At 43.3% G+C, this 16,755-nt stretch overlaps 1 protein-coding gene across 1 annotated transcript in view; it reads right to left on the minus strand.

The window, feature by feature from the left end:
• npas1 (neuronal PAS domain protein 1) overlaps nt 1-14,689 on the minus strand; it is a 58,702-nt gene extending 44,013 nt beyond the window's left edge. The window contains exon 1 of the mRNA XM_030108817.1: nt 14,623-14,689. The gene's annotated coding sequence lies outside the window, so the exon portion shown is untranslated. The remainder of the gene's footprint in view (nt 1-14,622) is intronic.
• Nucleotides 14,690-16,755: the final 2,066 nt, after the last annotated feature.

The following is a 16,755-nucleotide window of genomic DNA, read 5'->3' on the forward strand; positions in this document are numbered from 1 at the left end:
GTCTCCAGCACAACTTTCTGACCCACTTCCTCTCTCCTCCCTGGCCCCCTGATCAAAGCCTGCAGGACGGCATTGCCTTGGGCAGAGGAGAGGGAGAGCGCGAGATGGGAGGATGAAGGGATTCGAGCTGGGAGAAGAGAGGAACAGACAGATAGAGAAAAGATAGAGCGGCACGAGAGAGGGGGAACAGAGAGATCACAAGGACAGGAAGAGGAGCCAGGTGCCCTCTCAGCCCAAGGACAAAAGCTCTTCCTGGCTGATCATACACACACACACACACACACACACACACACACACACACACACGCACAGTGAGTCCTGTCAGTGCCGTCATTTCTGGTTGTGTATGTTATATGTGACGACATTGTTGACAGTAATGTAGTGTAATAAAAAAAAAAAAAATCTTTTTTTTTTTTTTAAACTGCACCTCGAATCCCCAAAACAAGTCAACTTTACAAGTGATGGCCATTAAAATTCAACAGGATGTTTAATAAATTACACTTTCAGATTACATGTTGTCCCATCTTGTTATTCTGTTTTGCATTCAGGCGTTGCACAGGTGACTGCACTGACAATGTGTATCTGTATCCCAGCAGGTGTCAGTCAGGGTGTAAACTCTCCCTCTTATTAAGTCATTTTCCTCGGAATTTCTTCATATAAGTCAAAAGTTATGTGACATGGTTTCAAGTGAGGCAATAATTTTGCTTGATTATGAAGCAGAAGTCTATTTTCTTCTTAACAAGTCATTTCAAGATCATCTAAAAATATTAAGACTCAACCGCAGACAGAAATTACCTGACGTGACAGCGACTTTTTCAAGCGCGCAGCTTCTGTCTCTTATTCGCTGTAATTTGAAGAGCCTGTCTGGGTTTGGGATGTAAGGCCCTGTCCATCCCAGCGGCTGTGTCGGCTGTGTCGGCTGGGCAGTTGGGGTGGGCAGAAAGGATGGAGGAACACCAGCCCATTTGTACTCAGAGCGAGGTGGCGTGTACTTTAACATTCCCCGCGCATCCCGACAAAGAGCACTAATTATAAATAAATTAGGGACACGACACGGTGTGCCACAGGGGGACCAGCCAGAGCAGTCACAGAATAGAGAGACTGATAGAGAGAGAAGAGGGTGCGTAAAAGAAATGGAGAGAGGTGGGAGAGAGGGAGAGGAGAAGACAGAGAAGAGCAGACAGGAGAGATTTGGCAATGACATAGAGGAGCAAGTAAGAGAAGAAAGAAGATAAGAAAATAGAGGAATGGAGCACGGGGAGGCCTGGGGATAGAGGGAGGAGAAGCGGGGGGGAGTGTAAGCGAGCGGGTATACAAGGCCTGAATCCTCAAAATATAGCTTGAACATACATCTGCTGCCAAAAAACTGACAAGATTCTCTCTAGATGACAGAGGCGGTGCAATATGTTTGAACAGAGATAGAAAAAGGTGGCAGGGAAATTAACAACCAAAATGAAACAGAGGGAGGCAGCGACTTGTGAAAAAAAAAAACAGAAGAAGAAGAAGAAAAAAATAGTCCCAGATACAAGATGTACTCAACAGGAAGAGCAAAATGAGAAAAAAATAATCTCCTCCGTATCTGCCCGAAATTGATTCTTGTTATTTTAGAAGTAAATAATACAAATCTGATTAAATAAATACTACACAATAATCATAAGGTGGCGATATCTGCAGAGTGTTCTACACACACTGGTAGTCAACACTCCCAACCTGCCACTCAAGCTTATCTGAGATGAGTCGTCAACCAAGCAAGTGCATGTCAAGAGACTGCTGGGTGTGTGTGTGTCTGTGTGTGTGTGTGTGTGTGTAGACAGAGCTGTTTCTTTGTGCCCATGTGCACACAGTTTTGTGTGTTTGCTCATGCTCGTGTTTGTTGCACCGTGTACGTTTGTAGCGGTGCATGCGTGAGTGCGTGTGCACGTGCGTGCGCGTGTGTACGCGTGTGCATAAGAGCAGGGCTGAGAACCTCACCGCTATCTTAATGGATCACACTTCAGAATGTGCCACCATTTCTCAGAAGCTGCCATCTCCACGCAGACAGACAGACAGACACACGGGCGGATGGACCGGGAGGGTTGATGGAGGTGGGTGGGGTGGGGGTGGGGGTGGGAGTGATGGGGGGGGGGGGGGGACACTAAACCGCCTTGCTCCACTCAAGGTTATGTCCTGCCTGAAGTTGAGAACTGATGACTGTCGCCACAGCAGGAAAATGCAGTGGAGTTCAGGAGGAGAGAGAGAGAAAAAAAACAAAACATCGCCTTCACTCTCGTTCGGTTTGGATGTTTTTAATGATGGAGGAACGGCGATAAAGCCAGGAGACGTTTATCATCTCTCAACAACTGCTTTGTGTCTAGCGGTCGGGCTGATGTTGAAGCTGGGGGGGTCAAAGGTTAGCCGACTGTGACACAGACAGACAGAGGTCGACGGACTGACCTGTGATTGGCCCCTGACATGGCGACCCCCCGCTGACACCGCCGTATCCATGGCTACTGAGTTGTAGACAAACAACATGTCAGTGTAAGACTTAGGGCTGGCGAGGAGCAGGGGAGAGGTCAAATAATAAATAATCTAAGATCCTCCACACACACACACACACACACACACACACACACACACACACACACACACGGACACATTCACATACAGTACTTTTCAATGAAAACCACGCCAGATTTATTTTTTTTTTTTTAAACCGACGGATCTGAAAAGTGCAAGAATTATGAGAGAGTCGGGGTCTCCATTATCAAAGTCCATGCTTTTGTCTATAGTCTCTAAACTTTCTACACAGAGGAGAGTTAAAGAAGAAGAAAGGTAAAGAAGGGCGGGAAGACAAGAGAGGAGCAGCTTGTTGCATTAGCATTCCACCAGCAGAGAGGCTGTCTGTTTGCCTCTGGCAGCAGCCGAGAGAGGGGGACACTCTCTGCATCCTCACACAGCTCGTCTATCTCTCCCTCTGTCACTGTCTATCTCTCCCCCTGTCTGTCTCTGCCTGTCTCTCTCTCCCTTGCTCTTTTTCGGGTTCTGTCTTTTACATTCCTCCCTCCGCTCTGCCACCGCCTGTCACCGTTTTTCTCCACTCTGGACAATTTTCTCTGCAGTCCTCTTGTATCTCCATATCACTCTATCACGGCCTGTCATCTTTCTGTTTACTTTGCTGACAATGATTCCTAATTTAAGACCAATTTCTTTCATCGTTTTTTTTTTCATGTGACCCCTGCACGCCCCTGGCTGAGAGAGCCGACAAACCGACTCTTTTGCATGAAGTTTTTAGGCAGGTTTGTCCTAAAAAGGCCACAAAACCCAAACACACAGCCCATGTTATAAGGAACTATCATTAGCGCCCTGGCCCCTGAGGGGACACTGTGGCCCTCAGAGAGGGTCGATATCAACAGGGTGGATTCTACAAGAGGTTTGGAACAACCTCAATACACATTTCCTTCAAAAACTGTGTACTGTTAAAAAAAAGAGAGAGAAAAACTTATTTCAGTATTTTTTTTTTCACTGCTTTCAAAGAATAATTTCACAAATTTATTATCTCATCCCATTTAATTGAAGGATGTTTTATTGAAATCTTGCCAAAGGTTCATTGAAACTTGAATTCTAAATGAAACTCTATGGAAAAGTCACTGAGTCACACAAATGTAAATCGTGTCATGCAGGTCAGCGTTGCCGTTAAGTAAAAAAAAAACCCAAGCCCCCGCTTTGTTGCCATGGTGATTTTATTAAACCTCGGCCACTCCATGAATGCAAATACATAAAAAGCAATTCGATAAATAGTATCATGTTCATTTTCAATTATTCATTGAATGTATTAAAGGTTACATTTTTTTGCATTAATAATTAAATATAATTCTGGCTGTGAATGAATACAGGAAGGAAAATGGACGAGTACGCCCAAGCCACACTAGGAATCTTCATTCCGTCTCAGACTCCTAAGTATTTGGAGGAAAGAAATGTTCACTCGATGCCTTTTCTCTACTGGAGAGTGACAGCAGGCAGACTAATGCACGCTGTAGGCCACAAGTGAAAGGATGGTGATTACAATGTTTAGGTTTGCTTAGGTACAAATTGGATTTTAAATGAGGTTCAAATGCTGACCTTCAGACGTAAGTGTGTAGTATTAATGTTGGGACCAGATAAACAGTCCAGCGATTATAATATCTAAATAAAAAAAAACAGTACGATCAAGAAGTGGATGAAAAAAAAAAAAAGGTAAAATCTTGACAGATCAAGTGAACTGACCACAAATTTATTCTTAAAGAGACAATAACCCAAAGCAGACAGTTGAAGGAAAAGAAATCTTCTTGTATTAAAGGACGTTCATTGGGAACGTGGAGCGGACAGTCGGGTGTTAGATGAAGCAACAGAGAGCGATTCACTCCAGTGAGAAAGAGTTCACTTCAGAGTTGAGGAGCTGCCTTGAAGTTAAATGTGTGGTCACACCAAGTGATGGTGATGATTATATGTTTTTTCCTTGTTGGCTAAACTTTCTATGAGACTAATATATTCAGAAAACTCATTCATTACAAACCCCATCAGCCACACTGTTTTTCTCAAAAGCTCCTACAGACTGCTCAAATTTAGCTGTTTCATGAGTTCATTCCTTGTGACACATGAAGTCTGGATTTCATAAACTTTGGTGTGACAGCAGGTTTGACTGCACCGTGTTGTTCTCCACTGAATCGGAGGCGATAACTGCTCCAGACTCCTCTCACACCCAGGAACAACATTATCCTGGATGTCAGCTAAATATGCCCCCGGTGCCTTCGGGAAGTGAATCAAGCAGGTGTTCTCACAGCATTACTATACAGGCGAAAATATCGACAGGACAGGCGCTGGAGAATGCGAATGCAATCCTGTATTGTACCTCTTTCACAATATGCAAACTGTTGTTTTGATACATTCTTGTCACTTTGTCACACCATTTTCTGCTGCTTGTCGGTAACTCTGAGCAGAAGTCACAACAATTAGTGTACTGAGAAGATCCTAAACATTCTGATCCTGTCACAAGACCACGACAACAGCAGTCTGCAAACCTCTCTTATTGTATTTTGAGACACAATCGAAGTCAGTGCAACAATTGCCCGTTTCTCCTCTGGGATGGCCAACAATGGATTTTCCAGACTGGGACGTTTTCATAAACTCACCCTCATGGTGTGAGGGACTTTGATGCTGGGGCTTTTTCACTAATAATGAGGTGCTTTGCTTTCATTGCTGACCGACCTCTCAGCTGTTGTCAGCTGCTGTTTGCTTCTTCATGACATCAACTCCGACTGAAACGGCACAACCTCGAGCGGACAAATTAAGAAAAGCAATTATTTTAATTACAAACAATTCAGTCAATGTCTTCGTTGTTATTGCAATACTTCATTTTGAGAGTAATCTCGCAAGGTGGGAACAAACTGTTACTGGGCTGTTTTTTTGTTTTGTTTGTTTTTTTAACTCTCAGGTGGTTTTTCAACCCTGACTTGAATTATCAAAAGATGAGGCATTTCCCACCTGTTCTCTCCGTCATGAAAGAAGTCAAATATTTTTAATAAATCCAACTTTTGCCTGGATGTATTTTTTTTTTTATCATTATTATTATTATTAAATCTGCATGCATGGAAATCCAGAACTCTCTTCTATCACTGTCTTTTTAAAAACAATCAATTTCTGCATTGGAATCATCCAAATACAGCAACAAAGCCAGCGCATCTCCAAACATATTCTGACGTCACCACAAAAAAAAAAAAAGAACCGAGAGCAAAAGCATTCAGTCACAGCAGCACAAAATCACTGTATCAGTAGGATGAGTACTCCCCATAATACTCTGATGATTACTCAGCTTTATCAAATTTAATTAGATTATAAAGGCTTAGCTGTGGGTAAGTATATCACGTGCTGTGCAGAAGCTGAATTCAAGCCAAGCCAACTTTGTACTGTAACCACAGAGACAAAATGCATTCAAACAAATTAATAGTCCATTAAATAAAAGTAAACCTCTGGCAGCTAATAGTACCTTAAAAGCATATTAGCATTGGAACAGAACAGACAACCATTTGTCTCTTAGGAAAGTGTTTTAGCAGCGAGAAGCCCTGGGATGAGTTAGCGACGGTGGATTTCTTCTCTTTACATACATGTGACTTCTGGTGGAGGTCTTTATCCCAACAGACCAATGAGTGATGGTCCGACCCAACCCAGACATGATCAATCCTTTCTTTTTTTTTTCCTTTTCTACATTGTCACTGAAACTCATCCTTCTCATTTAAAAGGTACTGTATCTCCCTTGTCTCAATTAATCTCACTCTCTCCCTATGTTTGCCCTTCCGCTTTTCCTCTGCCCGCATCCCTGCATCCATCTTGTTGCTGCCCTCCCCCTTCCCTCAGGCATCGCCACCACTCTGGTATTCCCAAAGTCATCTGCAATCAGACATCTTCAATGGATTAATTACACTGTCCTCACACAGCTTGATTGAGCATCTAACATCTATACCCCACCTCCTCAGACCCCGGTGCTCCCTCTTCACCTCCACCCACTTACAAACCTCCAATGTATTCCTCTCACCATCTTTTCATCTCTCTTTAATGGTTCTCCCCTTCCGTCCTTTTTCCAGCAGCTCCTCTAAACCTCCGCCGTCAACTTACAACCCCGCTACACCTCCTGGTCTCTGGAAGCAACTGTAGCGGTCAGTCCCGGGCTTCTCAGGGAGTCTCTCTAATTGGACATCGATTGACAGGGCCCACTCCATGATCTCTCTTGAATATTGGGATCACATTAATTGAAGAATTAACTTGGGTGAGACTCGGACCAAGAGATGAGAAGCGTAAGGAAGGCACAGAAAGACTAAATGCTTTAGCTTAAAGAAGTACCATAATGTATACGGGTGTGAGTCCAGGCGGGTGTACACCGAGACACACGGTAGGACTCATAAAATATTGCACCCATCATTAATATTTGATTTTGATTGACTATAATTAGAGCTCCCATTTGCTTCCTTAACCAAGCAAACAGTAAGATTGAAGAGAAAATTAAACTTGTCCAAAGGGAAGAGTCCTCACAACAGGCCAATCGTTGCTTGTTTGGAGCAATCAAATACACACAGTGTCTTTTACACTCCTTACACGCATCCACTTCACATCAATCACAGATCCCAGACCATAACCCCAAAAGCACGAGTGCTGCTTTGAGTCGGTCTAAAATCATGATGGATGACAACTTCCCAAAGCAATCCCTCTGCGTGCCAGTATCATTTAACTAAAGGCATCAACCTGCCCCGGCCAATACCGCTCCTCTGTTTCCCCGGCTCCAGAGCACCGGACTCCTCCTTTCAAACCCCTGACATGATTCTGAGGAGAAAAATGGCCCTGTGGAGACATATGAAGGCTGCCACAGAAGAATGAGCTTCACCCAAGTTTCTGATCATGAATCTGTATTGCACAGCCCCCCCCCGAACAGTGCCGCCTCCATTTCGCGAGCTGTAAAGACGAGAGAAGAGACTGCAAAGAGGTTAAGCTGACCTCAGGCTCATGCTTTGGAGCAGCTTACCCCAGAGTGTGAGATGACAAAACATTTAGCCCGATCTCACTTGCAGCTCACTGACAGGCTGAAACAAAAGAACAGCCTCCGAGGAATTTAAAATCATTGAATGAATGTCAATTAATTTCACAGGACGGAGTTGAATTGATTAGAATATAAAACAATCTTTCTTGAAAGCAGAAGGGAATTGATGTCCAAGGCCTTCAAACGGCGAGAGTGGAGAAGACAGAGAAACGACAAAATGAAAGAAAGACGGACGATTTTGCATGTATCAGTGTGTGTTTGAATTTGTTCTTGCTCAGGTGTGTGTGTGTGTAGCAGTTGTGTTGCACGCTTGGCTGGCAGGGTGTGTGTAAAGTAATTAACATGATAGCCTCCCTCTCAGCCTGATAGCCTGTTCCCTGCAGCGAGGTCGTTCAACAGACACCAACAGACACCTGAGCTGCGTCTCAGACACAGCCCCGCAATGCATCTCTAATGCACGCACACACACACACACACACACACACACACACACACACACACACACACACACACACACACACACACACACACACACACACACACACACACACACACACACAAATGCGCACAGACACATACAAACATGTACAGCCCAACAGACGTCTGGTACCGACAAATACTGAGCACGCTGAGGTATCAGCGTAAACGACACACGGTACACGTACACCTGTCAACGTCACACAGCGAAGCAGCTGACAAACAGTTTGTTCAAAATAAACTGACGTTCATTAATTCACCCTGACAATCATATAGGCACGATGCAGAAGAGATCATGAAATAGACATAACTGGAGATGCAAGGAGCTCATGCTTCTTCCACAGTTGTGCAATCTGTGTAGCACAATATTGGCGCATGCTGGGAATTTGTTTTTAAGCATTAGAAACAGCAAACAAAAAAAGAAATCTGATTTATTATTGTATAATAGCATTTTTGCTTTGCACAAATTAAGTACATGTTATGGAGAATTCAGTGACTTATGGTATGTAAAAGTGCCTTGAGATGCCTGTGCTGTATTTGGTGCTCTATAAATATAAATTAATTAAATGAAATAAAAATCATGACATTTTCACCCCCACCCCCCCCCCAAAAAAAAGATGCTATTCATTTTTCATAGAATGCTTAAATGTTGTCAAAGAATACCATTTAAGTTAGCAGGTATGCAGTTGTTATTCTTTAGATTAAATTTGACCAGAGAACAAATATGATCTAATTGTTTAATAAAAGCTCCAATCAAGTAAAAGTGAAAAGGACCTTTTGTACCTGACCAGAAATATAAAGGTCTGAGTGAAACTTTGAAGAGTTTGAAAAATCAAAAAATCAAAAAAACATTTTAAGGCCCTGGTCTAACTGTCTGCCAGTGTCAATATGTGTTCAGTGCGTTGTTCATTGTCCTTCCTGCTCAGAGTCGCAGGGCGAGCCCAACCGAAGGCTGGATACATCCTAGACACCGGCTCACAGAGCAAAGACTCAGAAATTCATTCATTCACATTCACACTCGGGGGCAAGAAACATGAATGATCCCCACACACAGGGGAAACATGAGAACCACACAGAAAGGCCTGGAATCCAGCTGGGGAAATCCTCGCCATGCGGCGACAGCGCTTTGCACTACACCACTGTGCAGCGCGAACTACATTGTAAACCTTCTGACTTAAAAAAGTAAAAATGAAGCAGTAATATGAAAAGGAAAGGGAACCTCTTTCAGTGAGGTAATGAGACCACTGGTGACCGACAGAGTCCTGGCAATATCCCTCCTTTTCCTCCCTTACTAGCCATTGTTTCCCTCTTCTTCATCCTGCATAACCCCGAGACCTTCCCTCTGCTCCTCTAATCCTAAAACTGTGGCTTGGCGCAGACCCCCAAACACCCCCTTCAGCCCAACACAGCCCTCATTTGCTAAAGGATTAGAGAGGGGGCACCAAGGTCAAAGTTGTCCACCACCAGAGACCCTGAAAAAGAAGAAATGCACACAACCCACCGACCACGGAGCCAAGGATACACACAAACACACACCCATTAGTACTGTGTGAACTCTGCACACATGACACTGCTTTAGAGTGCACAGTCTGAGCAGCCGAACGGCATTATGTATTCACATACTGTAGGAGTGTAGGCAGGACCCTAACCCCCCGACACGTACTGAAACAGAGACACAAATTTGCATGAGCATGTGCAGAACTAAATAAATTGACCTTAACTCTCCAACTCGGAAAAAAAAAAACACAAATACATATTTGTGCTACTTAAAAACACCCAGGGTCAAATAACAACTTCAAAGGAGAGGGAGGCCGTTGATGGCGGCGATAAGGTAGCACAGAGCACACCTTCCAAAGAAGTCTAAGTGAGAGAGAAAGACAGGATGGAAGAGTTAGCGAGAGAAGAAAAGTGATTGTCAGGGAGAGAAGAAACATCACTCTGAAAACTTCTAAAGAAGGCCCTGCTCTGGGTTTTAAATGCTCTCCTCCCTCTATCACTCCCTCTCTCTTCCCACTTTCCTCTCATCCCTTTCATGAATTAAAAGCACGGCCGGTCTGTGGGGAGAAGCATAGTTAATTCCGATCAGATCTCCTCCTCCCCCCGCTCCGTCTCCCGCCCCCCCTCCTCCCCTCCTCCCTGGGCGACGGTTGCCGTGCAGTCTGACAGACGGAGATGGGATCTGACAGTAAACAGGCGTGTGGATGCCCGGCGCGTGATTGACACGTAGGCAGGTCGGCGGGGGCCCGCCCCCCTCCTAATCCTGCCCTGTCAGCTCTAATTGGGGAGGTGGGGCTCTGTGTCACCAAGGTGACTGATTGACAGGACCCCAGCTTTGCATAGATATGAGGGAAAGGTGGGGAGGTTCACGCATGGCATAACACTGTTAACACTACTATACTGCTAATAGAGATGTGTGTGTGTGTGTGCGTGTGTGTGTGTGTGTGTGTGTGTGTGTGTGCGCGCGCGTGCGCGCGTGCACACACACACGTGTACGTGCGTGCGCGATCGCTGTGCGCTCATGCACACTCCCGCACGCCCAGATGCAGGTGAACACGCTCGAGAACATGGCTGAGCACACAAATAAACCCACAACAATAACAACGAACAAAATCGACATGCCTACAAGATGTCTGAATGCAGAGTGCATATTCAAATATACACACACACTCACACACACACACACACACACCCTCTCATACACACATGACACGCTGTGATGAAGAGCAGGGCTTGTAAATGCTACAAGTGCCGAGATATGGATGCATGGAGGAGCCGTCTAAAGGGCTCGACCATGTCAAGGCCAGCGAACAGCATGGCAGGGTTGAGAGACACTTACACACACTGCAACGAAATGTGATCAGTGAAAGATCGTATATGTGCATGTTGGCGGGAAAGGAGGAGGAAAGTAACTTTTTTTTTTTTAGATACGTTCTGAGCAGAAGCAAGTATCACAAATTAATTGCTGCTAGTTGTTTTGCTTATTTCTGGCAAACCAAGCTGTTATTGATGTTTTAAAACAGGCTGCTTTGCAAGGCGGTTTCACAGTGATTGACAGGACTGGACAATTGCTCTTTTAGCTGAATGCTAATGTTAGGGCGAGGTGATTCATCATAAATAAAGTCATATTGAGACGTGAGACACTCTGATCTGCAGAGGCTGAGATTTTAAAAACACAAACTTTGTATAACAGAGAAAAAAAGAGCGGTCTTTACCGATGTGACCTTGATGCTCCTCTCGTTGTCCAGATGTCATGGAAACATGAAACTCCTCCCTGTTAGTCCTCCCAGTGTGACTTTAATGTGTGGAATATATTTTGAATGTTTCTTTTGGAGCGCTGTTTATATTTTTAATTCAACTTACCTTCAAGTAATGAGTGTTTACGAGAAGGTTGGCTATTTTGCTGAAACCAATATTTACTGAATATGGTTATTAATTAAAAAAAAAAATTAAACTGAAAAACTAAATACTTGTTTAAAGTAATTTGTATCTTTTTCAGGTGTTGTTTTTGCATTAACAAATGCCATACAATCATCACGGTGAGTGGATCTTTGAAGCAAAAAACTGACAATTTTAGGACAAGGATACATGATGGCTAAGCACTGAGGTCTACAGATAAACTTAAAAAATAAAAATAAAGAAATTACACACAGTTCCTTCATAAAAAATACAATGAAATATGTTTCCCAAATTGCCAAGCCCCAGTGTATAAGCAAGGTAAGGGTTCTGGGAAATTCAGTCACAGCGACAACATCAACTTCACAACCATGTTTGCATATCCTAAACATGTGACTGTGTGCATGAACAAATGTCTGAGTCTACTCAATGCACTGCACGTGTTGGGAAATTACACGAAAAGCAAAAATACTAGTTTGTGTAAATAGCACACCAAGTTAGTCCATCTTCATCTGGTAGCTACCAGGTGAAGCTACCATAAGATGGTGTGACTAACGTGACAAATATGCATCAAGCACTGAAAAGATTCAGTTTGGATCTAAGATTTAAATGACGCAAATGTAAATACATAAAAGATGTTAATTTCTTCTTAAAACTCAATGAGCTGAAAAACATTTGGATTGTTGCTGGAGTGGTGTCCACGAGAGTTTTCCAACTACGTCCATCTTGTTAGTATTATAACCGCACTGCCTCATGATCTAAATTAGTGGGATTCAGTGCAAATGGTTAATTATCCTTTACCGCAGCTGTTATCTTGATATACACACATTTCCTTTCGTGACCGTGTCTGGGAGTGCACGTGAATGTATGCGTGCATGTGTGTGTTTTGATTGACAGCTGCCACTGACCTGTGCCAGTCAGAGTGCCATGCTGCAGGGCGGTGGGGTCGATCACAACGGAGATGACCTTAGCCCTCATCTGCATCCTGCCTTCATTAGCACAGCCAGGCAAGGAGAATAACAACCCAATAAATTAATAAAGAGAAAGAGGGAGCGCGAAGAGCGGAGAGGAGGAGAGGGAGGGAGGGAGGGCAGCAGCGGACAAGAAGAGAGCAGGCAGAGCAAGGGTAAAACAGCAAGAAAGAGTGAGGGAAGGAAGGAGACGGGCGCGAGGAAAGGGCAGAGAAGGGAAGGTATGAGAGGAAAGAGCAGCGCACTGAAGTATAGAGGGCAGAGTGTAAGGAGATGGAGGGAAACACTGCAGAAATGAGGGTGTGTGTGTGTGTGTGTGAGTTTGTGAAAGCGTAGTAAATGTGGTCAGCTCAGGTAGAAATTAAAAAAAAAAAAAAAAAAACAAATGAGGAAAGAGTAAACAGGCTGAAAAAGAGGCGCAGACAGGGCGCGAGGGAGCAGTGAATTTATCCCCATCAGTAAATCCCAACTGCAGATAAAACATGCATTTGCAGTATATTGTGACGATTCGCCAAACAACAATTCCACAAAATTTATTTACCCAAGAAGGACTGCATATAGATATTGCCAAATATATCTCCGGGGTTGATTTACTAATGTGGCTGCGAGCCCTGTTTAAAAGAGTATTGATACATTACCATCTGCACTGGCTCTTAAATGCCAGTACAGACAGAGATTCTCTTACTGGCCCGTAGAGCCGCATTTTAACGGCTCCAAATGTTCCAGATTTGCCATCTCTCATTCATGATTGGAATGGAGTTCGCATGCCAGCCGCACCGAAAACATGTTAATAAAGTATGAGGTTTAATCATCAACTACTTCACTGGATACATAGCCTTGCTGGTCTTGTTCACAAGCAGAAAGAAATAGAGGAAAACACCTCTCGAAATCCTCCACACTTGCAGTAAAAGACACACAGCAGAGTCCAGGGGAAGCTTGCCGCGTAAATAAATTATGAACAAGTATGTTGCACGGGATAGACTGTTGGTTGGGAGCTTACCCAGGAGGACTTCAGTAATGATGCTTTCTCATCTTCCAGCAGAGTTGTATAGCATAACACTATCTTCCATTACTCTATCTTCCTAAGCATGATGGATGGAAATGTGGCCTATCCTCACGCCAGGAGATCTATGTTTTAGATTTCTCTTTGAGTTGCTGATTTTTTTTTTTTTTTTTTTTTGTGCGTGTGTATTTTGAAGTGATCTGCTGCTGTGTACATATATCACTGCAGTGGATTCCAACCCTTTCAGTATGACGTAACCTCAAGGCCAGATGACCTACGACACCACCTGACTTTAACCTTTCTGTCTGTCACAGCTGAAATTTTTACAATTTTTACATTCTTATAAAATTTAATTGCTTATGTTTATGCTATTTCTGTGAAGTTGTTCTACATGCTAACATAAAATACCGGAAACTTCACAATCATGAAGTTCCATCCATCTCCTATCCTGCTTTATTCAACAGGTTCTCCTGTAGCTGTAGCCCCAGCTGGAACATCATGGGCTCTGTTGTTTTGGCCTTTCACTTTTACCTACCTGAACATATATACTTAACCGTGACATTAATCCATGAAACTATTGACATTTCACCTAGCCGTAATTAATACATGACTGCTTTTGTTTGTTTAGTATGACTTTAAAGTTCTGCAAAACATCTCTAACTGACCCACGAGAGCTGCAGACGGGCCATCTTATGAACAAGTATCCCCACTTTGGAAGGCACTGTAGCAGAAAAACGTGCTGAAAAAGAGATCCAAACCAATTTTCTGACTGCGCCCCGTGTTAGAAAAAAGAAGACTATATAGATACCTCAGCTTGAAATAAGGAGAGCTCATCGAGGCGATCACAGCCAAGTCTAACTGAATTTGGAAAGGCAGCAACATCGACGCTCTCAGGAGCAACGCGCAGCCTGCCATAACCACCTAATAACACACATCACATCAACAGGGCCCATCTGTTGAGAAGACACAGGTAATGTGCCTGGCCCGATTTTCTGTGTCTCTCTAACTGAGAAGTGCTGGCTGCTCAGGGCAGAGGAATGGGAGCGCCGGGGAGCACGGCCTGCTGTGCTGGGGAGGAAATTCTCAGGACGATCGATGCAGAGGATTAGGACCGGCTTTGGGGCTCAGAGGCCTGGATCTGAGCAGTATTCTCAGTGGGACCCCTGGGAGAGCGGGAGAGGAAAGCTGGAAGGAAGAGAAGAGGAGGGCCAGGGGAGAGAGGAAAGAGTGCTAACCTGGAACTGTCAGGAGGCTGAGAGAGGGTTGGCCAGGCTGGGAATAGAAGAGCAGTCGGGATCCCAGTTGACATTATGAATGGTGCTGAAACTCTGCCACCCACTCAGATAAACACACTCTGGACACTCTTGATTGGAAAAGCAGGAGAGCACTAAGGAGAAAAGAGGGCCTTTAATGTAACACACGAGAGAGACAACAGATCGACAAACACGGCCGAAGTTGGTTATTTTGTCTGCTTACACTCCATCTTTTAATTTTCTTTGGGCCAAATCGGTAGTTGTCTTCTAACTTGATGAGTGCAGCGCACAACAAAAGGCTCTCCCCGTCTGTGTGTCTGCCTCTGATGCTCATGATTGGTCAGCCCATTCGCCAGCTCGCCGCTTTCCCCCGGGTACAGGCGGTTGGATCCATGATTCATTTTGCAATGAAGAAAAAAAAAAAAAAGGAGAGAGCGCATGTGAGAGAAGAAACAGCCAAGACCACTGGGAAATTATACGGCGGAGCTGCGTGGTGGATCTGGAATTAAACGGCATAATTAATCAAGCAAAAAAACAAGCACGTTGCTCATACATTTATTATTTGCATTTTTTCCACTTCAGGAGATGTAATCAGCAGATATATATTTGGGCACTTGATCCTTGTCTTAGGGACCTGAAGGCCGAATGCCTGTTTTGACCACTGACCTTGAAAGTGGGAGTGAGATCAGTTCGACCAAACATTTTATTCCTCTTTTTTTTTTTTTTTTTTTTTTTTTTTTTTGTTTTTCCCCTCACTGACTATCATCTCCACACAATGCCCTCTGCCTCTAAAGTAATCTCCACAACAAGCAGAACAAGTCCCACAGAATCATGTTGTCTCCTCGTCCTTTAAATTAGGGTGTCGACAAAATTGGGTTCACAAACTCTGGGCTCTCTGTGGAGTTGTTCTGCATTATGCAGTGTGTGCACTTGACCCAATGAAGAAAAAAACTGCCACTTTTGGAAAGGTAGCGTGGAAATACCTCGGAAATATGATCACACAGTAACAAGGGGCTGACAAAACTATGTAAACACCCCAGCCACAATAAACTTGGGTGAAATAAATCACGTTGGAGTAGATGCCACATTGCTACACTTACTTAACCTATGCAAACTACCCAATATAAAACATGCCGTATAAACTGCAATTTACTATAACCTTAAATCTGATTTTGCACATGTACACTGATTTCCTCCTACTAACTTCAGCTTTGCTTATTCAAATACGCACCTGATAGCTGGACGAAAAACGCTATATTAGCTTCCAGTTTCCCTGTACGTTTATAAATTCATAATTGTACAAGTTGCCTAATTTATAAAACCAAAAGCATATTTCTGTCTAGCTCTTGATTACCACGCAGAAGTTTCATGGCCACGCAATGTCCCGCCTACCTCAACTTTTGATTGGACGATCTTTATGACGATATCTTCCCCAACCAATCAGATGCTGGATTTGACTTTATTATTATTATTATTATTATTATTATTATTATATTACCAATTTACAGTTAAAATTCAAATTTCTTTTCAGAATGTCGGAGGTTCTAGAATGTGGTTGCCTGACAACAGCTCGGAAGTATGTTACTACAAGCTGAACGTAAACCCGGAAATAGAAATGTTGGAAGTTGACATACTTTATGTAAACTTCCATATGCCTGACAATAAAATGAAAAATAAACATTTTAATATTGTTTCACATTGAATGAAAGTAACGATGTAAGGCAGCTTTACTATTACATTAATTAGCTACTTTGTGTATTCTTCGAGCAACATACGTCAATAAGTCTTGAAACAGTTTATGTTTGAGAGTAGTATAAATACATAAATAAAGAAATAAATAAAATGGGTATTCTAATGGAAAACTGAAGATCTTTACCCTCATCCTCAAATAGGCAATAAACAAATAAATACATAGCAATTCTACATACACATCTTGTAGCTTTTTGTGTGACTTCTTCTGCTTCTTCATATGTGAGTTAAATGTGATGCAGTTCAAGGGGGGACTGTTGTGTGATGGTATTTTTACCAACTGAGAACTGACCAGCAGCTTAAAATATGTATAAACAAGTCAGAATAGTGGCAGAATTTCTTTTATTGCACAAACCGGCACCCACA

Source organism: Salarias fasciatus, chromosome 14, assembly GCF_902148845.1.
Source record: "Salarias fasciatus chromosome 14, fSalaFa1.1, whole genome shotgun sequence".
NCBI lineage: Eukaryota > Metazoa > Chordata > Actinopteri > Blenniiformes > Blenniidae > Salarias > Salarias fasciatus.